Below are 13,166 nucleotides of genomic sequence, written 5' to 3'. Positions count from 1 at the left end.
TTTTTTTTTTTTGCTATAGGGTACATGCACTCGCCAGAAAGATAGAGAAGACAGAGAGACAGAAAGCGAGAAATCACCTCCACCCCCAGGGGGAATGGCCACGCCGCAATCGCTTCTCCTCCATTCTCCTGTCAGGATCTTGGGCACACATGCACACATGTCAGGCTCTGAGTTTAAGCCACCGGTTCCGCAACTCCAACGGCAGTCGATTGCACAGGGAGCCCAGCGACATAGCCATTATGCTAACTGCTGGTTCCGCTTTCAGAATTTCTTGAAGAGCTGATCTGGAGTTGGTAAACTCGTTCACATTTTGTTTATCTTGGAACGTTTTTATCTTCTGTTCCCATACAAAGTATAATCTCTCCAGGTATAGTATTCTTGGTTGACATTATTTTTCATTTAACACTTTGAAAATATTTCCCCATTCCTTGTTTTCATTGTATTTGATGAGCAGTCCCGTGTTAGCCTGATGAAATAGCCTTTGTAAGTGATTTGTAATTTTTCTCTTGCCAAGCTTAGTATCTTGTCTTTATCTGTGGTTTTGACAATCTAGCTATGATTGCTATGAAGAGGATCTTCTTCGATTGATTCTACTTGGGGTTGTTTGTATTTCTTGGGTCTGGATGTTTGAATGCTTCTCTAGACTTGGCAAGTTTTCTTCCAGAATTTCATGGAATAGATTATTAATGTCTTTATTAGTTTCTTCATCTTCTGGTATATCAATTATTCAGATGTTTGGGCATTTCATGGTACTAGTAATTATTGTATAGTATCCTCAGTTTTCTTGGCTGTTTTCTCAGTACTTTTGGTAATTTTTTCTAGATTGTTGGTTTTGGCTTCTACTTCTGAGATTTGACCTTCTGTGTGGTCTAACTGCTTTTAATACTTTTGAGGGAGGTTTTGGTTTCCTGTATTACTGCCTTCATATCTAACAGTTCTGTTTGATTCTTTCTTATGGTGTTCAATTCTTCTTTTATGTCACGGAAGTACTTCTTCTTCTCTTGGAGCTCAATGTCTCTTTTCTCTTTCATCTCATAGAGCTTTGTTACTATGAATGTTCTAAATTCTTTTTCTGATATTTTGGTCATATCCTCTAATGTTTCCCTACTTGGAGATGAATTAGAGTGGTCCCCTGAGAATGATGTGTTACTTGATTCTCTCATCCTTGAGGCTCTTTTCCAATTTTTAGTCATTGGTAATGTATTCACTTTTGGTTAATTTGTTGGAGAAGGATTCTGTGTTTCCCTAACTGTGAAATAATTCAGTGCTATTTTCTCCCTTCTACTGTGTCCTCCAGTGTGGGGATCACTGGAGGACTGTTGAAATTAGATTTATGAAAGAGAGTTTCCCTCTTTTTACAACCAGTACAGTGAGGGGCAAAGAATTCTCTAAAACTCTCAATGTTTAGATGTTTAGTTACTATGCACCTAGCCTTCTCTAGACAGTGAGTATGAGTTCAGAAATAAAATAGGAAAATAAGGAAAAGAAAAAGAATGTAGGAAACAGTAATAGAAAGAAAAAGTGAAGAAATAGGAAGAAAAAGATTAAAAGAACTAGAATGAGAGGAGAAAAAAATGTCACAGAAAATAAAGTTTAAAAATGAAAACTATGTGGCACTCAAGCATGCTGCATGATTGTATAGGACAGCAGAGACAGACTTGCCTGGATGGATTCTGACCTGGGTGAGAGGAAGATAAAGTAGCAACTTAAAAGCACTGGAAAGGAGACAGAAAAGATGTTTTTTGTTTGTTTTTTGTTTTTTTCTTTCTCTGAAAAAAAGAGAAAAAAGAAAAAGTTGGAAGGGACAGAAAAAAGCAAGAGGGAGATGCAGATCTTTTTCTACCTGGCTAGTACTGTGTTCTGTGTGTTGGGGTGGCCTATCTGGGAAAGTTTCACGTCTGTGAAGCTGGACCCAGAAAGAACCGTACAGCTGAGATGGACCCGCCTGGATGGATTCTGACCTGGCTAGCACTGGGCTCTGTGTGTGTGTGTGTGTGTGTGTGTGTGTGTGTGGGAGTGGGGGGTGTATGTGGCCTAGCTGGGGGAACTTCCCAGCTGTGAAGCTGGACCCAGAAGGTGCAGGACAACAGAGACTGATTCTATTTTTCCTTGTGTTCACACAGCACTATACTACAGTATAGGTTTTTAAATAGACACTGTCTTTTTGTAATATACATATCTATGATATGAATCTATGGTCTCTCTTTTATAGTTATCCAACTCCTTTATTTTAAAAATTTAGGGTCGGATCACTTCTGTTTAAAACATGTATCATCTTGTGTTTCCATTGGTCTTTAACTCAAAAAAATAACATGTAGGTTTTTTGAAAAATTTATACAAGAATGTCTTTCCATACTCTTGTTAGGAAATATCTATATTTAATTTATATATTAAGCTATTCTAACTTTTATACTTTAGGATGTTCTGTTTTTAACAAAAGTAATGATTTAAGACATCAAAATTATGAGTAGGTAGGCTTATGTTTTTGAAACTTAAAAATATCGGCCAATCTAAATATTAAAAATTCTTCTACATTTTTATTTAACATTGCCATAAGGACTTAGTAAATAGCAGTGGGATAATGTTCCAGCAGGTAACAACCATCTGTGTTAGGGTCAGAGGCTCTGTCAAAATGTCCAAACTAAAGAACATATATGTGCATGAGGATTAAGATACTGAACTAGAACTTACTTTTGCTATCTTTTAAACAATATGGAATTAGGGATATAATTATGTAGCACAAAATTTATGTTTTTGCACAAAAAAGGCAAGGTTCATAAATTAGTTCATTTATTTGTCACCTGGTATACAAATTAGCCTTTGGTCATTGTGTAATTTGTTACAGATACCTTACTTCTCTAGGTTAACAAACAAAAAAGCTCAGGTATTTAGGAAGCTGGCTAGGAGCATGACTTGAACAAACATCATGCTCTACAGTTAGGTTCTTTATGCCTTCTGTCCTCTGAAAACCATCCAGGGCAATGCTCATCACTTTTATCTACTCTATCTTCTTGGCTCCGTCATGGGGTTGTATTAATCACCTCCTCAGAAGACCTATTGGTCAGGGGTTCAACTTAAGACATCTTTCCCCCTGTAAAATTTCACCTATGTTATTGAAATTCATAACAATATATTTTATCCATAACAATAAAAAACTCTGTAAAATATAATGTTTGCTTTTTTATGGAAAAAAATTAATGGAAATCAGAACTATCACAGTGGTTTTCATGGTAAATGTTATTACAAGTGAGTGTGTTCATTGGTGCTTATTTAAAGTTCAAATGCTAATAATTGCTGAATTTTCACACAGCAGCGTCTTTGGAGAAAACCCTGATTGGGGTTCTGAGTTCTGTTCAGGGTCACGCATCTGAGTTGCTGGACAATCTTGGGCAACTTTACTTACTGAGCCTTAATATAACTCTGGTGGATTTTCCCTCTCCATCTGTAAAAAATTATGTTAATAACGTTATGTTTATTTGTGAAGTGCTTTGGTCTTCTCAGAGTAAAAATGTCACAAGTGCAAAAACTGTTATTATTATATTTATTAATTGTTGAGGATGGCTTTAGTACACCTTTGCTATTTAAAAGTCCTGCTTGCAGCTGTGAAAATATTATGCTTTACTTTAACAATTATCAATAGTGGTTGGTGCAGAAATCACAGGGAAAGCAGCTGCTGAAGGAACTGTTTATTAAAAGCAGAGTAAGAAAGAAAAATAATACTGTATTATTTTAAAAGTGGATGATAATTATATGTATATGTATATATATAATCAAATACTTTATATATATATATATATGTATGTGGGGGTGTGGGTATGATATACACACACACACAGACACACACATAACAAAACATTCCTATTTTTATGATCAAAGAAAGAAGGGACTATGAGGTTTTTGTTCTTTCGTTGCTCTCAGCTCTTGCCTCCACCACCTTCCCTAGGTCTATCAATTATCTTCCTTTCTACAAAGCTTACTTTTTTTTGTACAAAGAATTACTGCATTTTTGTTTTGCAATAAATATAAGCATATTAAAATATTATACTAAAATTAAAAAGGAAAAAAGCTAATGGAAGCATTAGAAATATATGAATATATGTCTTTGCAAAATATGTAATATTTTCTTTTGTGTCTTTAATACAATTCCATTTTCTTAGTTTGCACCAGGCAGATTAACAGTATTAGTTTCTCTTCACCTCTATTTCTTTTTTATTGACTTCCTCTGTTCATATATTAACTTATTTACTATATCCAAAGTGACTTAGAGTTGTTTATTATTATTATTATTATTATTATTATTATTGGAGAGGTTTTTGCTGTAAGGTGCGTGTGCTCACCAGAAAGACAGAGAGAGGGAGACAGCGAGAAATCACTCCCGGGGGGGGATGGCATGCTTCAATTCCTTCTCCTCCATTCTCCTCTCAGGATCTTGGGCAAGCAGGCACATGTGCCTGGCACGACTTTAAGCCACCAGGTATGAGACTTGAAGCGGTCAACTACATGGAAGTTCAGTGACATAGCATTATGCCATCTGCTGGTCCCCAGTTGTGACTTTTTAAAATAAAATTTTCCATGATCATTTCTGGGGATTTTTCTGATTTCTGACATCAGTAATTGTGATGATGTTACAAAAATATGACAAGGGATAGACATGTTAAAACATCGATGTAAGGGACAGAGGAATTTAACTAAAGTACCTCTTATCATGTATCCAATTTCCACTGAATTCAACTTTTCTATAAATTTTACTTGGTAAAATTACTACAAATTAAGGCTTTATAGTCAGTGAGAAAATTTTTTTTTTTTTTGAGAGATTTTCACTGTAGGGCGCGTGTGCTCGCCAGACAGACAGAGAGAGACATAGAGACAGAAAGCGAGAAATCACCCCCCAGGGGGGATGGTCACGCCGCAATCCCTTCTCCTCCATTCTCCTCTCGGGATCTTGGGCACGCACGCACACGCGCCCGGCGTGAGTTTTAAGCCACCGGGTCCGGGACACGAACCGCGGTCGACTACGTGGGAATCCAGCGACATAGCCATTAAGCTAACTGCTGGTTCCCGTCAGTGAGAAAATTTTATTGGCAATAAAATTTTTTACTTACAAAAACTAGAGAGTGAAATGGAAGAAGAAAATATAAAGTGGAAGGAATTACTGTTTCTCTCTTTCAAGTCTCATAAACTCCTATTTATGTTTCTGCTCTGCCTTCTCAATTGCATCCTTAATTTATTATTTTTATCTCCTCTTTCACTTTTATTTTCCCTCTTATTCTCTTCTGCATTCTGTTTCTCCCTCTTAACTGTGAAGTTTTGCATGTGGCCATTTACCTGAAAGAAAAAAAGGCCATCTGAGGAATATGTCAGCGAGTAAGCTGCAATGAAACCATGACAAACTGAAGAGAATGTTCAGATTATTCAGGTAAATTAAAAACAAGCCCATATGCAATGAAAGTGACACACATTGATGTTTTACATTAGCCAAATTAAGCAGTGTTCAGAATTTGTTTTGCCTTGGTTTTATGGGCATTAGCTAACAGACACTCTTCGAATATGGTATTATCAAGCCATTTATTTTAACCTCATTTGAAGATGGTTGAGTTAATGGTACTTTTTAGTTATTGTCACAGTATCATCTTTGGTTCATGCAAAGACTTTCTCTTATTTTATTTATTCCCTTTTAATAGAGCATACCCTATTATTTTCACTATCCTCCTTTGCATTCTTGCTACAATCATTCTCTACTATATTTTGGAGTTGTTTATTTCTGTGTTCTTATAAATATGTGCTTTTGTATTATGTTTTTAAACTTATTCTGTTACTTATATTTGACTCACTAGGCACCATGATTTTCAATATCTATTTGTGACTTTAGGTAGATTTTAAACTAATATTTCTATAGTCACATTGTTTAAAGTGGATCAATTTTGGTTTGGGAGGCAGTTAAGCTACTTGACAATCAGATCGTATGGGGGTTTGTCTAAAAGCTTATGGAAGGAGTCAGCAGATGGCATAGCAGTTACATCCATCACTGGATTCCCACATGGCCGACTGCACTTCAAGTCCCAGACCTGGTGGCTTGAAATTCACACCAGGCCCATGTGCATGCATGCCCAAGATCCTGGAAGAAAAATGGAGAAGTGATTGTGGTGTGACCATCCTCCTTGGGGAGGTGATTTCTCAGTTTCCCTCTCTCTGTTTCTGTCTCTTTCTCTCCCTCAAGCACATGTGCCTTAAAGAAAAAATTTCTCAAAAAAAAAAAATGTACAGAAAACATGTTACAAAAAACTGTGCATGAATTTCAGTTTAGTTTTCACCAAAGTAAACGTCTGTTGTAACTCCATTTTTTTATGAACTTTGTGAAGTCTCCTCCTACTTTCAAGTATAGTTTACAGCAGGTTAGCAAGGCCTTTACTCCAGTGTTGTATAAGTCTTATTACTAGGTGTGGCCCTCTGGGAGTCTTTATTGGATTCCATACTTAGCTAATTCTCTTCCACCTGGCTAGTTGGAACTTGCACATCTTACAATTCTGTTCGAATTTTGGGAGAATTTCAATTTAACTTTACCTAATTTTTGTTCTCGCTTCTGACTGTTCTTTGTCAGTTCCATGGAGTTGTTCGATTGTTTTTAATGCCAGAGTGTGAGTGCTTGTGCATCAATGAAAGAGTGAAAACTCCCCAAAAGGGCTTGGTCATTACAGATATTTTTTTTACTCCAGTTCCACTCCCCAAAAGGGCTTGGTCATTACACATATTTTTTTACTCCAATTCCATCCTGTTAGAATCCTGGGTATAGGCACACACACACCCCACATGTTTTTCAGGCCACTGAGATTAGGACTCAAACCTTGGTGAGACATATGGGATTCAGCTTCCTCTGTGCATGTAGCTGCTGTGCTGTGGGGCCAGCGCCTTTGTAGACTCTTATCTCAGACATACACAGTTGGGTTTTTATCCAAAGACTTGAGATCACCTCTCCAGATTTCTGGAGCTTGTATTTTGTGCAGATACCTCCTCTAGAGAAATCTGCTTCACAAATTCCAGCTGCTAAGTCCCTTAAAATCTAAAGATCTGCCTCTTTGGAACTGGTAGTTGTCTAATATCTAAAAACAGGTTTTTAAATGTATTTTTACTTTCTTTTTTTGAGAAGATAATTACTATTATATTTTTATTATTGTAGCAATAAATAGAAGTAAGAAATAAGTTTAAATTATCTATTTTTTCTGCTTAGTTAATATCTCTTGATTATCAAAGTTTTTAGTTTTCATATGCAAAAACAACTCTCAAAATTGTAAGTGGTATGTTTTTATGGATGCTTTAAATGCAAAATTGTTCAAATTATAAGACTAGTTAATTTAGGATTATTCATGTAGTGATAACTTAATACATTTGTATCAGCCCATTCCTAGTGATTTATTTTCTCTCAAGTATCTATAACACTAGTTTACTAGCAGATTGGAGAATCAAAAACTGGCTTTTAAGAAATACTGAAATAGATCCTCTAATCTCAGAAAAAGTTGAGTCTTGGCCAGTATATCACTAATTATACCTATTAATAATATTGTATTTCTCTAAGGTTTTTTTTATTATTATTACCAACTTACATAAGACAAGAAAATGAAAAGAGTTCTTGTTCTTGAAATTTATGGTCTGATATAAAAGGACGGGGTCTGGTGAGCAAACATAGAGATTTTTTTTAAAAGTCTAAATATAAATAAATATTATATAGATAGATCAATTGCATAAATAAAATACGATAATGCTGTGAATGTGTAGAAATTGTTTATATAGTGGTACTATTTGGTTATAGGATTGTGACATTAATTTGAGCCTTGAGCTTCAGAAAGGATTTTTACAACTATGAAAGAGAAAATAAGAAACTGATATTGGAAGAATAGAGAAGAGAAATAAATTTATCATAAACCAAAGTATAGAGGTAAGGCAAAATACTTGGAGATCATTGTAGTTGCATATGAGTTGTCTTACATGATATCATATAAAATAAAGGAAAAGAAGAAAACACACATATAGAGTACATTGGTATTAAGACTATGAACTTTATAGTAAAATCTAAGTTCAAGTTTTAAGTTTCTTTAGCATGTACAAAACATACCATATGATGAAAATAAAATTTACTTTCTTCAACACTCAGTTTCTCCATTTGAAAAATTTTTACTTAACAGTTCACAGTTGCTTCTCACATTCAATAAAATCATGTAGGAGCATCATTAAAATTCGTGACCAGCAGATGACATAATGGTTACATTGCTGGAATCCCACGTAATCCACTGTGGTTCAAATTCTGGACTAGGCAGCTTGAAACTCATGCCAGAAGTGTATACGTGCATGCCCAAAATTCTGAGAAGAGAATGGAGAAGAGATTGTTGCATGGTCATCCCCCCGGGGAGGTGATTGCTCACTTTCTGTCTCTCTGTCTATCTCTGTCTTCTGGTGAGCCCATGTGCCCTGTAGCAAAAATCTCTCTCTAAAAAATTTTTTTGAGAAGTAAATGTCATATTTAAAATTTTTATTTAGAATAATATTCTAAATTATATATAATATGTATGTACACAATTTAGAATATATATTATATATAATACATTATAGTAAAGAATAGAGGCAAAAATATACTATGTCTCTTGAGAGAATTCTCTTATTATCATATACTATAACCAGTTATTTAGGAAGAACAAATGAACAGAATAGCATTTCCTTAATGGTTTAAATGTTGAGCTTAGGGGAGATGATGGAGTCAGTGGTCAGTCTATGATGAGTCAGTGATGAGTCTATGAAATATGTTTTTATTTTTGAATATATAAAAATGGCTTATAATTTTCTCATTCTGTGATATAGGACAAATCTTCAAATTTAGATATAATAAAGATTAATATCAGTTTTGTTTTCCTTATTTTCCTGTATATCAGCAAATGTGTTTTTCAATTTAACTTCATTTATTTATTTATTTTAATTTGACCAGAGAGAGACAGAGCAAGAGAGAGAGACAGAGAAAGAGAAAGCAAGTGAGAAAGTAAGCCACCAGGTCAGAGATTTGAACTGCCATCAGCTATGTGGGAATCCAGCGCACTTAAACACCACGTGACTAAAATATACTATTGTAACTGATGCAAACATTCTTGCTTTTCTTTTTTCTTTTGTGCAAGGAATGGAAGAAAAAATAAAAGGAACAGCATCTGGAGATACATAAATAAGACAAAACAGAGTTTATTATAAAAAATGTTATATGTTAAAATCTTTACATTATAATCACGTACGAACTTGACATATCAAACCTTTTTTAAGCATCAGTTTCTTTTTGATTTGTTCTGGGTTGTGTGTGTTTTAAAGATTATTTATATACTCCCTTCTTTTTTTAATGTGATCACTTTTGACTCTAATAACTATAGAGTTTAACCTATATTCAAATTAAATGTTACATATAAAGGAAAAATCAGGCTAGTTCTGGGCAAAAGGAATAATGCCATTTATAGTCTTATATTCATCTGATTTTTTTTTTCTTTTTTAAATTTTTGCTAGAAGGTGCGTGTGCTTTCCTGATGGGGGTGTAGAGAGACAGGGAGAGAGACAGTGGGAAAGCACCCCACATGGGGGACAGTCATGCTCCAATCCCTTCTTTTACATTTCTCCTTCCTTTTGAGGTTTTAAGCACACACATGTGCACTGGCAAGTCTTTCAAGGTGTAGGGTCTGGAACTCAAACTGTGTAGTCAGCCCTGTGGGATATAGTTGCCTCATGTACCATGCCACAAGCTGGGCTGATTTTTTTCTTTTAAAATTTATTCTCCATATTTTCACTGTTACCCAATGCATTTTGATATCTTCTTCCTACTCTCAAGTCACTTTCTCCAAATTAAAGACTTAACCAAAATGTCGAAAACACATGACTACACTAAGTAGTACTTTCTTCCAATTTGAAGGTATTTGTATTCTTCTTCTAACTTCTAGGCTCATTCCAGCAATATGATCCTGAGTATACCCACAAATCAAATAGAAAGATGATATGAAAAGGATGCTTATAGAAGATTCCTTCAATAAATGAAGATACCCAATAAGAATTAGATGTCAAAATTATTGACAATCATGGAAATGAGTAAGACATAATTAGATGACCATAATTATGGAGCTAGATGATAAAAAAATAAAATGTTGGTTACAAAAGGTTATAAGCTATAGCTAAAGCAGTTCTGAGAGACAAGTATTAATAGTAGTACATTCCTGCATCAAAAAAGAATATAAGCCTCAAAGAAACAAGCTAGTATTGAATCTAAAAGAACTAGGAAAATAACAAACCAAATCAAAAGTTAAGAGATAAATCGGAATAGTATAGAGTATGGTAGAAGTAAATATAAAATATTTTTTTGAGAATATCCAAGTTGGTTGCAATGAAATGATTCCCTTCAAACAATGGATGAATAAGAGAAGAAATTACAATGTCAATTATACACTACTTCTAAGTGATTGATTGATATAAAGCATGTCAACAATAGCAGGATACAGAAAAAAAATAGTGATTTTAGGAAATTCATAATTTTAAATACACAAGATGACATAGAAAATCTGAACAATACCAACTCTCTTAACACATAACATTTATTATTAAAAATCTTTCCACAACAAAGTTTAAGGTCTAAATGGCGTTAAAAGTGAATTTTATCAAAAATGTAAGGAAGAAGTGGTGTAAGTGGTAAGGCACCACCGTTTAGTGCTAAAACCACATGAGGGGCCTAGCTTGGTTTCCAGCCAACCTGAACACACCAGGTATCAGCAGCATGCCTGTTATCATGCTTGACCTGGAGGCTGAGGCAGGAAGATTGTGGCATGGTAAGATGCTAATAGGAATGCCTATCTCTTTTTCCCGTCATATTCCCCTGTTTCTCTCTCTCTCTCTCTCTCTCTCCAGCTTTCTCTCATATAGGGAATAAATAAATCTGAAACAGCATGTGGCATAGTGGTTACAAAACTGCACTGCCTTATGACTGACCACAGTTCAAGTCTTGGAACTGGTAGCTTGACAATCATGCGTGGCATGTGTGCGTATGTGCCCAAAACCATAAAAGGAGAATGGAGGAAAAGAAATTGTAGTGTGTCCTCTGGGGGATGATTTTTCATTTTTCCTCTCATTGTTCTTTCTCTCTGGCAAGCACACATGCCCTAAGCCAAAAACTTAAAAACATAATAATAGTAAATAAACTTTAACAACTAAGGAAGAAATATGATCATTTTTGAAAATTTTCTTATTTTTTACATTCTATCATTGTATATCTTTACAACATTGAAAATGAATTTTCCCAACATGCATAACTGCATTTTGGCCCAGCCAAAGAAATTATCATACACATTGTCATTAGCAGATAATTTTCCATATTTCGTCTATTGAAAGTTTTGCTTTTTTTCCCCCTTGACTCCCTCCTTCCCTTTCACATTTCCCAACCTCCTCACATGTGTCTCTAGTATCCACAGTTGCTTTCTATGCCTTTATAGCTTCCAGTCTTTCAGCTTCTACCATAGAGTGCAGACATTAGCTATGTATTAAATGGAGACAGAGAAAGCCTTGCTTTTATAGTCTGACTTGCTCATACTAAAAGACAGGCAGATGAGCTGAATAGAGAACTTTCCAAGGCAGACATATGAACAGCCAAAAAGCGTATGGAAAAACATTAAATATCCCTTACCATAGGAAGATGCAAATCAAAACAGTATCAATTTTACACAAACAGTCCTTCAGAAAATACAAGAGGAGAAAACGATGCCAATTTAGTGAATCCAGTATAACAAAAACTGAAAATAACAGTAAAAATAAATAAATAATGTATCTTATAAGTACAGAATTAAAAAAAATCTTTTTTAAAATTTTAAAATTTTAATTTCTTTTATTTACTCAATCACATTATTTAGCTTGCAAAGTGAATATTCCAACATGTGTACATTTCTCACCAGTCTAGTTGACAGTGCTATAAAGTTATCTTCAACAGATAGTAACCAAGTTCTTTGTCCCATAAATGCCTTGCCCCTTTGATTTTCTCCTAAATGTCCTACTCTTTAAAAAAAAAAATATTTTTAGACGACACTTGGGCTAACCCGAAAGAGAGAGTGAGAGAAGGAAAGGGAGAAATTATCCCCAATAGGGAATGGTCACACTGCAATCCCTTATTCTTAACTTCTCCCCCCTGTTGAGATTATTATAGACACACATGCACATGAACCCAGCTTGTTTCTCAAGTCCCTAGGTCTAGGACTCGAACCATCATGGCATAGGACATGTGGGTTCTGGCTGCCATAACCACCAGACCATGGAGCTGGAATTGGCTTGCTAAAAGATATTTAAGAAAATAGTAGTAAATCAAATTTTGTAATATGTACAAGGATGACACATAATGATCAACTTCTATTTATTTTAGAAAAATATTATTTTAACATCTGATTCTAAATGTTTGTAAAAACTTTTTTCTAAAACTAAAAATTTCCACAAAAAGTAATTTTCTGTTTAAATAAAAAATACCAGTAATTAGGAAGTTTATAATATATTTAGAAATCAATTTCATGTAAATAGCATCACAAGATAAAAAGAAAACTAATCAAAGTATGCTTTCTACATTGCACCTGAAGTTGGAAAATATTAAGAAGGTGAATCTGTATGTTGCAAAATAAAAGTAGCCACAAAAATACATATAAAAATACTTTATTAGTAAATAGAATAAAATTTACTAAATGACTTGAATGAGAAAAATAGTAAGATTATTTCAATAAATGGAAAACTGACAATTGATCCAATTTAATCCCTGTCATAATGAAATATGTTGGTAAACCAGAAAAAGAAGCAACATCTTAAACATAACAAAAAGTGTCAGCATTCTTAAAATTAAAAGATAGAATGCGTTCCATGATCCATTCTCAATGCTTTCATTAATATTTTAGTGTAGGGTCTGTCTGCTTCAGACAGGAGTCAGGAGAAATAAAGCTGATTTTATTTGCACACAGAATGATAGTACAGGTAGAACTGAAGGATTCTAACTAAAACTACTGTAAGTAATAAATAAACATAACAAGATCACTAGAAAAATAAAATACAGAAAACCAGCCCACATGAACACATGCTTGGGGTCAGTTTCCCCAGGAGGAGACTAGACACTGAGGGTGGAGGTGGGGGAGGATACG

The sequence above is a fragment of the Tupaia chinensis genome, unplaced genomic scaffold (genome assembly GCF_000334495.1).
Source record: "Tupaia chinensis unplaced genomic scaffold, TupChi_1.0 Scaffold000478_3, whole genome shotgun sequence".
Taxonomy (NCBI): Eukaryota; Metazoa; Chordata; class Mammalia; order Scandentia; family Tupaiidae; genus Tupaia; species Tupaia belangeri.
The sequence above is the reverse complement of the archived record's forward strand: the minus strand, read 5'-3'. Positions refer to the sequence as shown.